The sequence below is a fragment of the Erinaceus europaeus genome, chromosome 3 (genome assembly GCF_950295315.1).
Source record: "Erinaceus europaeus chromosome 3, mEriEur2.1, whole genome shotgun sequence".
In the NCBI taxonomy this organism is placed as follows: Eukaryota; Metazoa; Chordata; class Mammalia; order Eulipotyphla; family Erinaceidae; genus Erinaceus; species Erinaceus europaeus.
In genome coordinates this window covers 25282112-25298874 of record NC_080164.1, presented here as the reverse complement: position 1 = coordinate 25298874, position 16763 = coordinate 25282112, and the positions used below count along the sequence as shown (strand labels likewise).

General features: G+C 38.3%; 1 long non-coding RNA gene across 1 annotated transcript in view; it reads left to right on the top strand.

Annotated features, from left to right (window-relative positions):
- LOC132537642 (uncharacterized) overlaps positions 1 to 12965 on the top strand; it is a 112555-nt gene extending 99590 nt beyond the window's left edge. Inside the window, exon 3 of the long non-coding RNA XR_009549102.1 lies at positions 12869 to 12965. This is a non-coding gene — a long non-coding RNA (uncharacterized LOC132537642). The remainder of the gene's footprint in view (positions 1 to 12868) is intronic.
- The last annotated feature ends 3798 nt before the right edge of the window (positions 12966 to 16763 follow it).

Below are 16763 nucleotides of genomic sequence, written 5' to 3'. Positions count from 1 at the left end.
GACCTGCTTCACCGCTTGCAAAGTGACCCTTCTGTTGATGGGGAGATGGGAGCTGGAACCAGGGTTCTTGCACCAGTCCCTGTGCTTCGCACTATGTACACTTAAGTGCATTTACATCTGGCCCCCCAAATAGGCATGTTTTTAAATAAATAAATAAATAAATAAATAAACAAACTTATGTCTTAAAATAGAGCAGTATTGGAGTTTTTTGGAGTTAGGGCACTTGGGTTTGTCAAAGGAAAACTCAATGCCAAGAGAAGCTAGGTGAGGAATGCAACTGCAGAGACATTTAGGGTTTGGTGCTGTGAGGAGGGAAAATGACAGTGGATTTCTCTGCTCCCAAATGATTCTGGTGGGACCTAAGTGCCGGTCCTAGTTCGGGGCGCCAGATGCGGGGCTAGCTTCGTGGGCGGGAGAGAGATGACCAGGGACTCATGGCTGAGCAGGGAACGCAGTTCAATCTTTATTGACAAGAGGGCATGCAGTTCAACAATCTAATCTCTATTCATTAGAAAATACTGTCCTTGGGGCCAGGTGGTGGCGCACTTGGTTGAGCGCACATGTTATAATGTGCAAGGACCCGAGTTTGAGCCCCCTGTCCCCACCTGCACAGGGAAAGCTTCACAAGTGGTGAAACAGTGCTGCAGGTGTCTCTCTGTCTCCTCTCTCAATCCCCCCCCCCTTCCTCTAAGTTTCTGGCTGTTTCTATCAAATAAATAAAGATTTAAAAAAAGTTTAAAAAAAAGAAAAAAATACTGTCCTTTATATCTCCTGAGGCGGAAGTGTCAGGAAGAGGAAGTAGGATAGGGGGTGGGGGTGGGGAGAAGGAAAAAGCAAGTGAACCAGTGGGGATTAAACCAGTGCCCTGTAGGCAGGGTGGTTCTTAGGTAACAGTGGTTATGTAAATAGAATACAGTGTTAAGCAGGGGGGAGCTGGCATATTGCCCAACACCTAAAGATTTTTTTTATGCAAAAGGAAAAATGCTCATAAATAACATATCTTACTTGTTGAGAAAAATCCTAATTACCCAGCATTTAGAATCAGAATGTCTCAGTGTGATAAACTACCCAATTACACAAACTTCCAATTATTCAGGTAAATTTATTTGCTGTGACAGTGTCTGACCAACTTGGAAAATAACAGAAAGAAATAATTTTTATGCATGTGGTTGTATTTGAATGGCTTAGAAAATGGCAGAGAACAATTAGAACCTTTATCCTCCATAAATAACTGTTGTGACACAAAAATGAGACCATTAAGAAACTTTGAGAAGGATGAAGCTGATAAGAGAAAATAAAGTTCTTTGTCCCACTCTCCAAAAGAAGACTGGGAAAACTGGTCCTGAAATGAGTGTAGCCTAGAATGTTCCCAGATGTGATTATGGACTGCCAACACAGACTGACAGAGATTCAGACATTATACAGGCTCCTGTGCTAAATATGGATAGATATGGGCCCTGGGCCAGATCAGCATAGTAAATAGTTAATCATATTTTATATAATCTTCAAGTTTTGGAGCTACTCTCTACCCTGATGCAGCTTTCTAGTCATATTCTCAAATCTGACATCATCTTCCCAGATGATATTTTTAGTCCACCTGCAAGTTAGTTATCAAGCTCCAGCAAAAATTACTAAAGGCATGGGACTCTAGGAATATACCTAAAATAGACTTCCTAGCTTCTATTCACCCTAAAATCACTATTCCCACCTGTTCTACTTCTACTTCATGGTTTCATTAAAGATTCTGTTCTGCTTTATATCTTACTTCATTTATGCAACTTGTTGCAGATGCTATTATGATTCCACCCTGACTTCCTTGGGCAGATGACCTCATCAATGTGCTCTGGAACCTCACCTTTCCAGATCCCTACCCACTAAGAAAAAACAGAAACAGGTTGGGAGTATGGATCAACTTGCCAGTGCCCATATCCACTGGAGAAGCAATTACAGAAGCTAGACATTTCATTTTCTATACCCCAAAAAGAATTTTGGTCCATACTCCCAGAGGGGTAAAAATTAGGGGAAGATGACCAAAGGACTCTGAACTCCAACTCCATGAGGATCCAGAGAGAGAAGAGTACCAAAGTAAAGGACTCTGGGATAGGGGGAAAGTTTCAGGTCCTGGAACATGATGGCAGAGGAGGACCTAGAGGGGGGTTGAATTGTTATGTGGAAAACTGAGAACAGGGGTAGATAGCATAATGGTTATGCAAAGAGACTCTTATTCTCCAGGCTCCAAAGTCTCAGGTTCTTGGTGAATTCACCTCCTTTACCCCATCTTGGATGGAGCCTGAAGATACCATGTTAAGTGAGCTAAGTCAGAAACAAAAGGATGAATATGGGATGATCTCACTCTTAGACAGAAGTTGAAACACAAGACCAGAAGGGAAAACTCTAAGCATAACTTGGACTGGAGTTGGTGTATTACACCAAAGTAAAGAATCTCAGGTGGTGGTGGGGAGGGTTCAGGTCCTTAAACGTGATGGCAGAGGAGGTCCTAGTGGGGGTTGTATCATTATGTGGAAATGTTATGAATGTACAAACTATTGTATATTACTGTTGCCTGTAAACCATTAATCCCCCAATAAAGAAATTAAAAAATAAAGGAAGGACACTCAGAAGTTGTAGGTATGACTTAGAAAGGAAGAGAAGCCACGACCATAAAAAAGCAAATATATAAAAATATAGTTAGATAGTTATAGAAATAAAAGCCAACCCATATCTGTGATCTCTGTAGAATTGCTATAGTTTCCAATGGAGGGGATTGGGACACAGAACTCTGGTTGTGGGAAAGGTATGGAACTATACCCCTGATATCCTATAATTTTGTAAATCAATATTAAATCACTAATAAAAAATTTATGAAAAGGAAAGAAGTTCTCTGAGACATCCCCAATGGCCCAACCGATGGTGATAGTGTAAAATATAGTGAAATTGTTATAAATTGAAAGACAACTTTTCTCTTTTTAGCCCTACAGTTAGTTAAGAATATCAATTATCTATTTTTCTTTTGATTCACATTTTTTCTATTGATTAAAATTTACCAGCATTTAAATACTTTGATTTTGTTTTCATTGGTTAGAAAAGTGTAGGTGATATATTTTCATATGGTGAGTCAGCCATCTAGATAGATAGGAAGTAGGATCAGGAGAATTGAAGCTTAATATTGAGCATTATGTGGAACATGCTATTGGTTATGTATACAATGTATTTTGATCCATATTTTTTCACGAAATCTGAGTTTGTTCAGAAATTCAAGTAGGTGGTGTAGGTCGATAAACTCCTTCACCATCTCCATGGTACATTATTTTTAAAGATAGCTTATTTATTTTTAATTAATTGATTTTTATTTATTTGATAGTGAAGGAGGAAGTTGAGGAGAGGGGACACACACGGAGAGAAATACCTGCAGCAATGCTTCAGCATTTGTGAAGCTTCTCCCCTGTATGTATGTACCAGGGGCTTGAACTCATGCCCTTGCATGTGGCAATAGTGCACTCAACTGAGTGTGCTCATCGGATCCCTTATTATTTATTTTAATTTTCTTTTTATTAGTAATTTAATATTGATTTACAATATTGTAAGGTAATAGGGGTATAATTCCATACACTTGGGAGTTGGGGGGTAGCTTAACAGGTTAAGCGCACGTGGCACGAAATTCAAGGACCAGCATACGGATCCCAGTTCGAGCCCCTGGCTCCCCACCTGCAGGGGAATCATTTCACAAGCAGTGAGCAGGTGTCTATCTTTCGCTCCCCCTCTCTGTATTCCCCTCCTCTATGGAAATAAACTCTCTGTCCTATCTAACAGTGATGACTTCAATATCAACAGTAATAAATACAACAATAATAAAAAACAGCAAAGACGATGATAGGGAAAATAAATAAGTATAAAAAATTAAAAAAATAATTCCATACAATTCACACTACCAGAGTTTGGTGTTCGATTCCCCCCTCCCCCACTGGAAACTTCAGTAATTCTCCCAAGGTCACAGATGTGAAATCGTGCCTGGATTCCTCTGGTATTTTCCATATTCATTTCCCTTTCATTGATGGGATATAAACACAAAATTCCTGGTAACAAATCTTGCAGGTCCTGGTGGAATGGGGGTTCAGAGCCCCTATTATTTACCCATCTGGGAATATGGACCAAAATTCTTTTTTAGGTGCAGATAGTGGAACTTCTGGCTTCTGTAATTGTTTCTCTGCTGAACATGGACATTGACAGATCAATACATACCCCCAACCTGTTTCTATCTTTCACTAGTGGGTTAGAACTCTGGAGAGATGAACTTACAGGATCCATTGGTAAGGTCATCTGCTTAGGGAAATCAGGTTGGTGTCATGGTAGCATTTGCATTTTGGTGTCTGAAAGGTGGTAAGATGGAAAGCAGGACAGAATGTTTAATACAAAGGAACCATAATGTAAGAATAGAGCAGTTGGAAGTAGGACTTTAGGGTGGAAGGAAGCTAGGAAGTCAGTTTCAGTAATGTTCCTAGGAGCCTATCTCTTAGTAATCTTTGCTTGAGCTTGACAGCTAATATAGGGGTGCACTAGAAATATTGTCTGGAAGATAGTGTCAGAGTAGAGAGCAGAACTAAAAAGGATTAAGGTAGAGAGTTGCTTGCAAACTTGAAGAAAATATATAAATGCAGGAGTCGGGCAGCAGTGCAGTGGGTTAAGCACAAGTGGTACAAAGTGCAAGGACCACCATAAGGATCACAGTTTGAGCCCCTGGCTCCCCACCTGCAGGGGAGTTGCTTTACAGGCAGTGAGCAGGTCTGCAGGTGTCTTTCTCTCCCCCTCTCTGTCTTCCCCTCCTCTTTCCATTTCTCTCTGTCCTATCCAACAATGATGGCATCAATAGCAACAATAATGACTAAAACAATAAAACAGCAAGGGTAACAAAAGGGAATAAATAAATAAATAGTAAAAAAATATATTTAAATGCAATTAACTGCCACAGTGATCTAATCCAGGACCTATATCTATTCATATTTAGCACATCTGATAACAACATCTATACAACATCTGAGTCCCTGCCAGACTGAGTTCACAGTCCATGGTCACAGCTGGGAACATTCTAGGCTGTACTCATTTCAGAACCAGTCTTCCTTGAATAGCAGAGTAGGATGACCCCACCTCCCTTTAGCGAGTGGGATAGTCCCTACTTTTCCTAGTTCATAATGGGAGTAATATTTTGGTGTAATACACCAACTCCAGTCCAAGTTATGCTTAGAGTTTTCCCTTCTGGTCTTGTGTTTCAACTTCTGTCTAAGAGTGAGATCATCCCATATTCATCCTTTTGTTTCTGACTTAGCTCACTTAACATGGTATCTTCAGGCTCCATCCAAGATGGGGTAAAGGAGGTGAATTCACCAAGAACCTGAGACTTTGGAGCCTGGAGAATAAGAGTCTCTTTGCATAACCATTATGCTATCTACCCCTGTTCTCAGTTTTCCACATAACAATTCAACCCCCCTCTAGGTCCTTCTCTGCCATCATGTTCCAGGACCTGAAACTTTCCCCCTATCCCAGAGTCCTTTACTTTGGTACTCTTCTCTCTCTGGATCCTCATGGAGTTGGAGTTCAGAGTCCTTTGGTCATCTTCCCCTAATTTTTACCCCTCTGGGAGTATGGACCAAAATTCTTTTTGGGGTATAGAAAATGAAATGTCTAGCTTCTGTAATTGCTTCTCCAGTGGATATGGGCACTGGCAAGTTGATCCATACTCCCAACCTGTTTCTGTTTTTTCTTAGTGGGTAGGGATCTGGAAAGGTGAGGTTCCAGAGCACATTGATGAGGTCATCTGCCCAAGGAAGTCAGGGTGGAATCATAATAGCATCTGCAACAAGTTGCAAATGTTACACTATTATACTTCAAAAGGAGAAGTTGATATTTGTTTAAGATAAGTTCATATATTAAAAATATTTTCTTGTGCCACGTTTATACCCCGATAGTAATCTCCAATAAAGTCACCATTGGGGATGTAAACTTTTGTTTCAACTTTTTAGTATTTCTGTAAATACTAAGACCACCACTGCCTAAATCTAGGACATTTAAATCACCTCCCAAGCCTCTTTTATTTTACAAAATATTCCCTATTTTTTATCCCTCATCCGTAAAGACTCTAGAATTTAGTAGCCTATATCTGTCTGTATATTTTCTACTCAGTATGCTTCATATAAATGGAAATCATACCATAGGTTACTTCCTGTGTGTCTGATTTCTTTTGATTAATAGATTTTTAAGAGTTAGCCAGGTTGTTATTTCATTCATTTTAGTGGGCATTAATGAATAGGTGGTTTATCACATTTTATGCATTCACTCATCTACTGGACATTTGCATCTTTTCCATACTTTGGCCATTTTGAATAATGTCATTAATATTGTGTACAAGCATTTGATACATGACCTTGGATCTTTACTGCATATGCTTAGCAGTGGAATTGCTGGGGCATATGGTATCTCTGTTTCACTTTCAGAGAAATTGCCAAGCTATTTTCCAAAGTAGCCATATCATTTTACATTCCTACCAGCAATATAGGATTATACTAATTTCTTCATATTCTTCTGGACACTTGTTATTTTCTATCTCTTTTTATTATTATAGTCATCCTAGCAGATGGTATCTCATTGTGGTTTTGATTTGCATTTCTCTAATGACTAATGATATTGAACATCTTTTCACATGCTTTCTAGCCATTTATAAATATTCTTTGGAAAATATCTACTCAAATTTCTTGCTAAATATTAAATTGGGTTTTCTCTTTTTATTGGGTTGTAAGACATCCATGTAATTTGAAACACATCTCTTATCAGATATACCATTTACAAATATCCTGAGTCTATAAATTGTCATTTTACTTTTTCAGTATTATCCTTTGAGACACAGAAGTTTTAAATTTTGATGCAATCTTACTAATTTTACTTTTTTAGTTTGTGCTTTTGGTGTCATATCTAAGAAACTATTGCCAAATCAAGGAATTAGTGATTTTGCTTATATTTTTCTTCAAAATTGTTTTTAGTTCTGGGTTTTAGATTTGTCTTTGATATTCCCCCCCCCCCACAGGGATATTGCTGGACATTGGTTCCTGTATGGCTTCACTATTTCCAGCACCTGCTGTTTCCTCTGTCTCTTTTTCCTCTCTCTCTTCATTTTTTTCATATAGGATTAGAAAGAGAGAGAAGGAGAGAGGAAGAGAGAGAGAGAGGCAGAGAGAGAGAAATAAAAAGAGACACATAGGAGAGACATTGCCACACTGCTCTATTGCTCATAAATCTCCCCCTCCCTCCAGCTGGGGACCAGGGTTGTAGACCCATTTGTATGCTTATGGTAGCGTATATGCACTACCTGGTGTGCCACCACCCATCCCCTCCTTTGGTGCATTTTGAGTAAATTTTTTGTACATGTGCGATATATATATATATATATATATATATATATATATATATATGGTATATGAATATAGGAGGGAATGAGTACCATTTATTGAAAATTCTTTTTAAAAATTTATTTATTCCCTTCTGTTGCCCTGGTTGTTTTATTGTTGTTGTTATTGATGTCATTGTTGTTGCATAGGACAGAGAGAAATGGAGAGAGGAGAGGAAGACAGAGAGGGGGACAGAACAACATCAAGATTTGACAGCATTTGGATACCTGCTTCATTTTTGCATGGAAAATGCTTGCTACTAAAAATTATTTGAAGATACCAGGATCTTGCTATTCTTTGACCTCTTAAATTTTATAAAACGTGACTAATTTAAAAATGTATTTTCGGGGCTAAGTGTTGGTGCACCTGGTTAAGCACATACATTATAGTGCACAAGGACCCAGGTTCAAGCCACTGGTCCTCACATTCAAAGGGAATATTTCATAGGTGGTGAAGCAGGACTGGATTACAGGTGTCTCTCTGTCTCTCTCCCTAACTCCCCTCTCTATTTTTCTCTGTCTCTACCCATTAAAAATAAATAAAAATAGTGTTAAAAATGTTTTCTCCTGGTCATTGAGACTAATTTTTTCACCATTAGATGGGAGTATTCATATTGAAAACCTGTTTTTGACAGTTTGGAGGAAATTATCATATTTTAAAAAGTTTATAACATTGGTCTACAATGTTAAAAGAGTCTAAGAGTTTTAACTTCATAACTATAGCTATAATTTGTTATACAATTCACTGCATCTTCTGCTAACATCTTTATGCTCTTAAGCTCATATCCAACTGGACCCTGTGACCATCCCCTCTACTAACCACCAACATTTTCATAGAGTATACAAGTCAGTATGGTTATTATTATTTCATTTTGTAAGCTTATTTGATTTAGTTATCTATAATCTAGATATAAATGAAACCATTCAGTAGTTGATTTTCACTTATTTTATTTTTCTTATTAGTGATTTAATAGTGATCGACAAGATTGTGGTATAAGGTGGGGGTACAGTTACATACAGTTCCCACCACCAGAGTTCCATATCCCATTCCCTCTATTGGAATTTTCCCTAATTTTTGTCTCTCTGGGAGTATGAACCAGAGATCTTCATGGGGTGCATAAGATGGGAGGTCATGCTTCTGTAATTGCTTCTCTGATGGACATGGACATTGACAGGTCAACTCATACCCCTAGCCTCTTTCTGTCTTTCCCTAGTGGGGTAGGGCCCTGGGGAGGTGAGGTTCCAGGACTCATCAGTGAGGTCATCTGACCGGGGAAATCAGGTTGATATCATGGTAACATTTGCAGATTGGTTGCTGAAAAGCATTAAGATATAAAGCAGAACAAATCATTTAATAATCAGGGACCAAAAAGTAAGAGTATAGCAGATGAAATTTTAGGTTTTCATGTTAGAAGGAGCTAGGAAGTCTATTTTGGATATATTCCAAGGGGCCCATAATTTTACTAAGTTTTTTGGCTGAGCCCAACAGCTGACATGCAGGTGGGCTAGGATTATCAGATCTATTGTCTGGAAAGATGGTGTACGAGTTGAGGATAGGACTAAAAAGCTGGTATTTAAATACCATTCACTGTTAACCCCATCGATCTGACCCGGGGCCCACGTCTATTCATATTTAGCACAGGAACCTGTGTAACCTCTGCATCCCTGTCAGTCTGATCTCACATTCCATGGTCACAGCTAGGGTCATTCTAGGATGCATTCATTTCAGAACCAGTCTCCCTCAAGTGGCAGATTATGCTGACCCAGCCTCCTTTCAGAGAGTGGGACAATTTCTAGCACTGTTCTACATTGAGGGCAATGTCCTGTAGAGGCCCACAAGAGGGTTCACAATGGTGTTCCTGATGGAGATGACCAGTGATGGTGGAGAGAGGGATCTTCTAGAGGTCTAGGCCCACTACGTCTATATAGAAATCCAAGGATTCTCTGACGAGGGCCCTTAGATGATGGAGTAGCCTAGTAGTGACCAAAAGGGCCATCAGTAAAGTGTGCCTTTTTACAGCTTTTGTAATAATTTATCTGAAAGCAGTAGGTAAGGAGGGGATCTAGGTCTAAGTAGAAACTGTTTGATTAAGTACCTTATGGTATCTATTTTAGGTCTTTCTAATTGTGTGCTGCACTTACTGAGCCACTGTAGACAATTGCACACTGAAATTAAGGTCTGTATTTTCCCCCAGCTTATGGATACATGTGCACATGTGCCCTACCTCATGGGCCGTGGTCTATATCCAGCATTTAATAGTGGTCAACAAGACAGTAGAATAAAAGGGGTACAATCCCACACTACTCCCACCACCAGAGTTCTGTATCTCATCGCTTCCATTGGAAAGTTCTCTGTCCTTTATCCTTCTAGAAGCATGGACCTAGAATCATTATGGGGTACAGAAGGTCTGGCTTCTCTAATTGCTTCTCTGCTGGACATGGGCATTGACAGGTCAATCCATACCCCTAGCCTGTTTCTGTCTTTCCCCAGTAGGGTAGGGCTGTGAGGAGGTAGGGTTCCAGGACTCAGTGGGGAAGTCCTTGGCCAAGGAATTCGGGTTGGTGTCATGGTAGTATTTGCAACTTGGTGGCTGAAAAGCATTAAGATATAAAGCGGAATTAATTGTTTCATGGTCAGAAAACTAAAGGTAAGAATATAGCAGATTGGATTGGGGTCTTCATTTTGGAAAAAGCTAGGAGGTCTATTTTAGGTAAACTCTAAGGGCCCCATGAGGATTCCCATATAGACAGAATAGACTTAGACCTCTAACAGGTCCCCCTCTCCACCATCACTGGTCATCCCCGAGGAACACCATCAGAAACCCTTTTGTGCAACTCTACAGGACTTTTCCCTCAATCTAGAATAACAGTGGTAGAAATTGCCCCACTCTCCAAAGGGAGGCTAGGTCAACATACTCTGCCATTAGAGGAAGACATCCTAAAATGAGTGCATTTCTAGCACTATTTTAAGTTTTAATTGCCTTTATCGCTATTCATTTGTTATAAGTGACTGACATAATACAAACTTTTATTTATAAAAAGGAAACATTGACAAAACCATAGGATAAGAGGGGTACAGATCCACACAATTCCCACCACCAGAACTCCATATCCTATTCCCTCTCCTTGATAGATTTCCTATTCTTTATCCCTCTGGGAGTATGGACCCAAGGTCATTATGGGATGCAGAAGGTGGAAAGTCTGGCTTCTGTAATTGTTTCCCCACTGAACATGGGCATTGATAGGTCGATCCATACTCCCAGCCTACCTATCTCCTTCCCTAGTGGGGTGAGGCTCTGGGGAAGTGGAGCTCCAGGAAACATTGGTGGGGTTGTCTGTCTAGGGAAGTCTGGTTGATAATGCCAATTTCTAATGCCAGAGTAGTATGCCATTGATTATATATCTCATAACATCTTAATCTAGTCATTTATGGAATATTTGGCTATTGTGAATATTCTTAAATCTATGAATATAGTGGTGCCTGTATTTTTTATTTTTTACATTCTTTTATTTATAAAATGGAAACAACGAACAAGACCATAGGATGAGTGGTACAGTGCCACACAATTCCCACCAACAGAACTACATATCCCATTCCCTCCCCTGATAGCTTTCCTATTATTTAAACCTCTGGGAGCATGGACTCAGGGTTGTTATGGGGTGCAGGGCCTGAAAGGTCTGGCTTCTGTAATTGCTTCCCCACTGAACATGGGCTTTGGCAGGTCGATTCATACTCTGAGCCTGCCTCTCTCTTCCCCTAGTGGAGCAGGCCTCTGAGGAGGCAGGATTCCAGGGCAGATTGGTGAGGTCCTCTGCCCTGGGAAGTCAGGTTGGTATCATGGTAGCATCTGGAACCTGCTGGCTGAAGAAGAGTTAAGATATAAAGCAGAACAAATTGTTGACTACTTATGAACCGAAGGGCTGGAATATTGCCGATGGAAATTTGGGGTTTCCATTTTTTTTTACTTTTATTTTATTTTTTAAAACTTACTTATTTAAGAAAGGAGACATTAACAAAATCATAGGATGGGGGGGTACAACTCCACACAATTCCTGCTACCCAATCTCCATATCCCCTCCCCTCCCCAATAGCTTTCCCATTCTCTATCCCTCTGGGAGCATGGACCCAGGGTCGTTGTGGGTTGCAGAAGGTGGGATGTCTGGCTTCTGTAATTGCTTCTCTGCTGAACATGGGCATTGACTGGTGGATCCATACTCCCAGTCTGCCTCTCTCTTTTCCTGGAAGGGTGAGTCTCTGGGGAAGCTGAGCTCCAGGACGCATTGGTGGGGTCTTCAGTTCAGGGAAGCCTGGCTGGCATCCTGATGTCATCTGGAACCCGGTGGCTAAAAAGAGAGTTAACATACAAAGCCAAACAAATTGTTGAAGAATCATGGACCCAAAGGCTGGAATAGTGGAGATGAAGAGTAGGGGGGTACTCACTGCAAACTCTAGTGTACTACTATTTTCAGGTATATATTTGCCCTAGTTTATGGATACCTGTAAACATATGCTCTATCTCCTGGAACCTGGTCTATATCTAGGTTTTGGGACTTTGTTAGGAAGTGAACCACCTGGGATGGAATTAGAGAATACTATGAAAGGAAAGGTCTCACCTGAGTGATGAAGCTGAAGGGTTGTCGTTCCACACCTGAAGTCTCTGGACACAGTCTGAAGTAAAGCATGCTGGTGTGGCACTCGTTGTGTTGATTAGGTTGCGATCAGCAGATGCAATATTATTTGATAAGAACTGGGAGAAGCATATGGGAAAGTGGGTCCTACCCTAGGGTCCCAGGACTGGGGAAAGTTTAGGCTCTATAGTGTAAATGTGAGGTTCCTGCTGTGTTAGGGTTTGAGGAGACAATGGATAGTTACTGTTATCATCACATTATTTGGTAGTTGGGTTAGCTTTCAGAAGTCCCTTTGTTAGACATACAATAAATTTTCCCCCTCTCATATTAATTAAATAGTGATTTATATTACTACAATTTAATAGGTGTGTACATAAACACCATTCCCATCACCAAAAGATTGTGTCCCATCCCATCCACCCACCCGCCCCCACCTCCCCCCCCCACTGCCGGCCCAGGAAGCCTCATGTCCACCCTCCAGCTCACCACAGGGTTTTAAAGCCAGTAGGTTTATTTTAGGTATATTCCAAGGGACCTATGACCCTACTAGTTTTTGCCTGCGCCTGACATCTAATATGCAGGTGACCTAAGTTACTGCTTGGAGGGCTGGTGTCATAGTTGGAAGAAGGACCAGAAAGCTGGATCAAGATTATCTTGTATTCTTTATTTGACGTATCTTCCAAGTTCATATAACATGTGTTTTTTCCTGACACTCTTATGGAAGAATAATGTCTTTGGATCGTTTTCTGATATTTTATACCTTTTTCCTGTTTCCTTAAATTATAACTTTTGAAAAATTTTTTCCAGGTGGTGGTACAAATGGTTGAGAGCAGACATTACAATGCACAAGGACCCAGATTCAAGCCCCCAGACAGCAACTGGAGGGAGGAAACTTCAGGAGGTTAGTGATGCAAAGCTGCAGGTGTCTCCATTTTCTTCTCTCCACCTTTACCTCCCCTACTCCTCTCAATATCTCTGTCCTATCACAATAAAAGGAAGGAAAAAAAAAGATTATTTTAATTTCAGTTTCTATTAATTTATTTTCCATAGGGTAAATTTTACCTTTTCTGTTTAAAAATGAAAAAAATAACTTTAAACTTACAAAGTAATGAATCTCTGATATTTAAGAATAGAATACAATGAAAATAAATACCCATTATAAAAATATAATGCCATATTGTTTTTTCTGTTAATAATAATACTGTCCTTATCCATTTAGGTCAGTAGATATTTTAAAAAGACATTTATTTATTTATTTATTTATTTTGGACAGAGACCAAGAGAAATTGAAGGAGAAGGGTGAGCTAGAGTTAGAGACCAGTACCATTGTTTCATCACTTGTGAAACTTCTCCCCTATAGATAGGGGCTGGGGGCTTGAACCCAGGTCCTTGTGCATTGTAACGTGCCCTCAACCAGGTGTGCCACTACCTGGCCTCTTATTAGTAGATTTTTAAAAATGATTATTTTTGTATTCATAATGTCTATAATTTTGAACACTTTCTCATTTTCTGCTTTTTTAATCTCTGCCATTAATTTTGTCTCTTAGCCTCAAGTTTTCTTGGGATATTTATAAAATAATAGATTTCCCTTAACCACCCCAATCCCCACCCAGTAATTTCTGACTTCTTTTGGGATATTGAAGGATCCAGGCATATATTTTTTCCTGGGCAGCAGACTGTCCATCTAAAGTATACATCCTATTTTATCCATTTATTTTCCAGGTCATATAGGCATTTGGGTGGGTCACTTTCTCTACACATCTCTCTAGTGTGTTTCTCTAGTCCACTCAGAAATCCCCTCCTTCACACCTTTGGACACATGGGTCATCTTTAAAGATACAGTGATATATATATATATATATATATATATATATATATATATATATATATGAAATCTTCTCATACCATCAAATTGTGATGAGTTTATTCTTTTAACCAGATAGTAAGAAAAAGATTTTTGGTCATTGAAACTCACCAAAGACTTGGTATTCTTTTACATGCTCCAAGCATGCTCATTAGTAGGGATAATTTAGAGTGTTCATCTCATAAATCTTCTCTTGCACAAATTAAAGAAAATTTAAAGCTCTAAGTCTCCCATGTATTATTTTGTGAGGTTTGAGTCAATTAACACTTTCTAAATATAGGATTCTCTTTTTATCTGTGGGTATTGTGAATTCATTAAATGTTGACAACTTGGTGTATATTTATAATATGGTAAATGAATCTTTTCTTTAGTCAATGAAATAATTAGTGAAAACCCATCATGGTTAAATGAAACAATATCCCATATCTTATGGGAAAACCACTTGGGTGAAAGTCATAGGGACTAGATTTTAGTTAACTGATTCCTCATACAGTTGCAAGAATTTACTGAGCATCTAATATGTGATAAACACTTTTCAAGATGCTATAATCAGTCAGGCAAACAGCCAAAATTACTGTTTGTAGGGTACTAGTCACATAGTGAGACAATGTAGATTATAAAGCATAGGAGCAAATCAGTATTTACCTTATGCTCTCAATAACTTTGGAAAATTATTTTTTAGGTCTGAGATTTAGTTTCTCCATACATAAAGTTAGAGTGCTGAACTGGTTTTTCTCTCAGACCTACCAGTTAATCTTATGTTTTCAATATTAATTTTTCTTAATAATTTAGTAATCTTGGCTGAGTATGGATTATATATATATATATATATATATATATATATATATATATATATTCTGAAGTACAAAAATGTAAGCTCTTGGTAGCACTGCTCTGAAATGCTGTCTTGTGGAATCGAAGTGCTTCAAATGAATTTTTGACTCATATGAAACTGAATGATAGAAGTCCTGTATTTTCTGTAGTGATTCTCTGTTTTAAAAATGCAAGAAACACTTTATATTAATTTTCGCATATCTCTGCCATTTGTCTAAATATTTTATACAAATATTTTAGCATCACTTCTGTGCTGATCTGTGGAAATAGGGTTAAGTAAGAAATGTTTTCTGTTCAATAACTAGTGCAGAAATTGAAACAGTTTTTAAAAGTCTTCCCAGGAACAAAAACCTGGGCCCAGGTGATTAATGAATTATATAAGATTTTTCAAAGAAGAACTAACAGCCATTCTCCTCAAACTTTTCCCAGAAATTCAAGTGAGGGAAATACTCTGAAATAAATTCTATAATGCTAGTATCATTCTTCAAAGCAGGAAAGGACACTACCAAAATAAATAAATAAATAAGTAAATAGATAGATAAAACTATAGACATATTCCTGATGAACACTGATGATAAGAATCCTCAAGAAAATCTTGGCTAATTGAATTTAATAACTTATTAAGAGAATAATTCACCAATGCCAAGTCACATTCATCCCTGGGAAGCAGGAATGACTCAATGCTCACAAATCAATCAAGGTAATACAGCTTATCAACAAAAAGAAAGATAAAAACAACAAGGTTATATCAGTTGATAATGAAAAAGCACTTGACAAGATTCAACACCCATTTATTTATTTTTTTAATTAAAATGTTTGATTAGTGATTTAAAATTGATTTACAAAAGATAATGGGGTAACATAACATAACATAACATAACATAACATAACATAACATGACATAACTTTAGTAAGATAATAAGGGTATAATTCCATACAATTCCTACTACCACAGTTCTGTGTCCCATCCCCTCTATTGGATACTATAGTATTTCTCTGAAGATTACTAATAAGGGCAGATTACATATATATATATATATATATATATATATATATATATATATATATATTATTCCCTTTTCTCAGTTTTTCAGTGGTCCTTCTTCACTTCCTTTCTCGTTCACCCCTACCATATTACTACCATATTATTTCCAAGTGCCTTTTTTTCTTTTCATTTCTTTCCTTTCCTTTCCTCTTCCTTTTCTTTTTTCTTCTTTCATTTCCTTTTCTTCTTCTTTCCTCTTCTATTTCAGATAAGCAAAACTGGGCTTAACTTCTAGTGTTTTTCAGATTCGCTTCCCTTTCATTGCAAACATCCATTTAGGACAATGACCCTTAAGAAACAAGGAATAGAAAGAAAATTCCTTAACATAATAAAGGCCATATATGATAAATCTTCAGCTAATATCACACTCACCTGCCCGCCCTGCCCCCTTAAAATCTGGGACAAAACAAGAATGCTCATTTTCACCATTTCTTTTCTATATTGTCCCAGGATTTCTTGCAAGTGCAGTCCCACAAGAAAGAGAATTCATATTGTAAAAGAAGAAGTTAAACTATCACTATTTGTAGATGACATGACAATATATCTAGAGAATCTGGAAAATTTCCCCGAAACTGCTATAAACCATCAGTGTATTCAGTAATGTAGCAGGAAACAAAATCAATGCACATGAATTTGTGGTGTTCCTATATACAATAACGAGTACTAGGAAGGGGCATGAAGAGCCTGACTCCGTTAATTTTTGAACCTACAAAATAAAACACCACGGAGTGAATCTAACAATGGAGATGAAGGATCTCAACAATGAAAACATTGGGACATTGTTAAAAGAAATGGGGAAAAATCCTTTGTTTTTAGATTGGAAGAAGAAATATTGTAAGAATGGGCAACCTCCCAAAAGCATTGTATACATTCAACACAATCCCTATCAAAATCACCATAACATTATTCAAGAAAAGTTGAAAAACATATCTAAAAATTTATGTGGACACACACACACA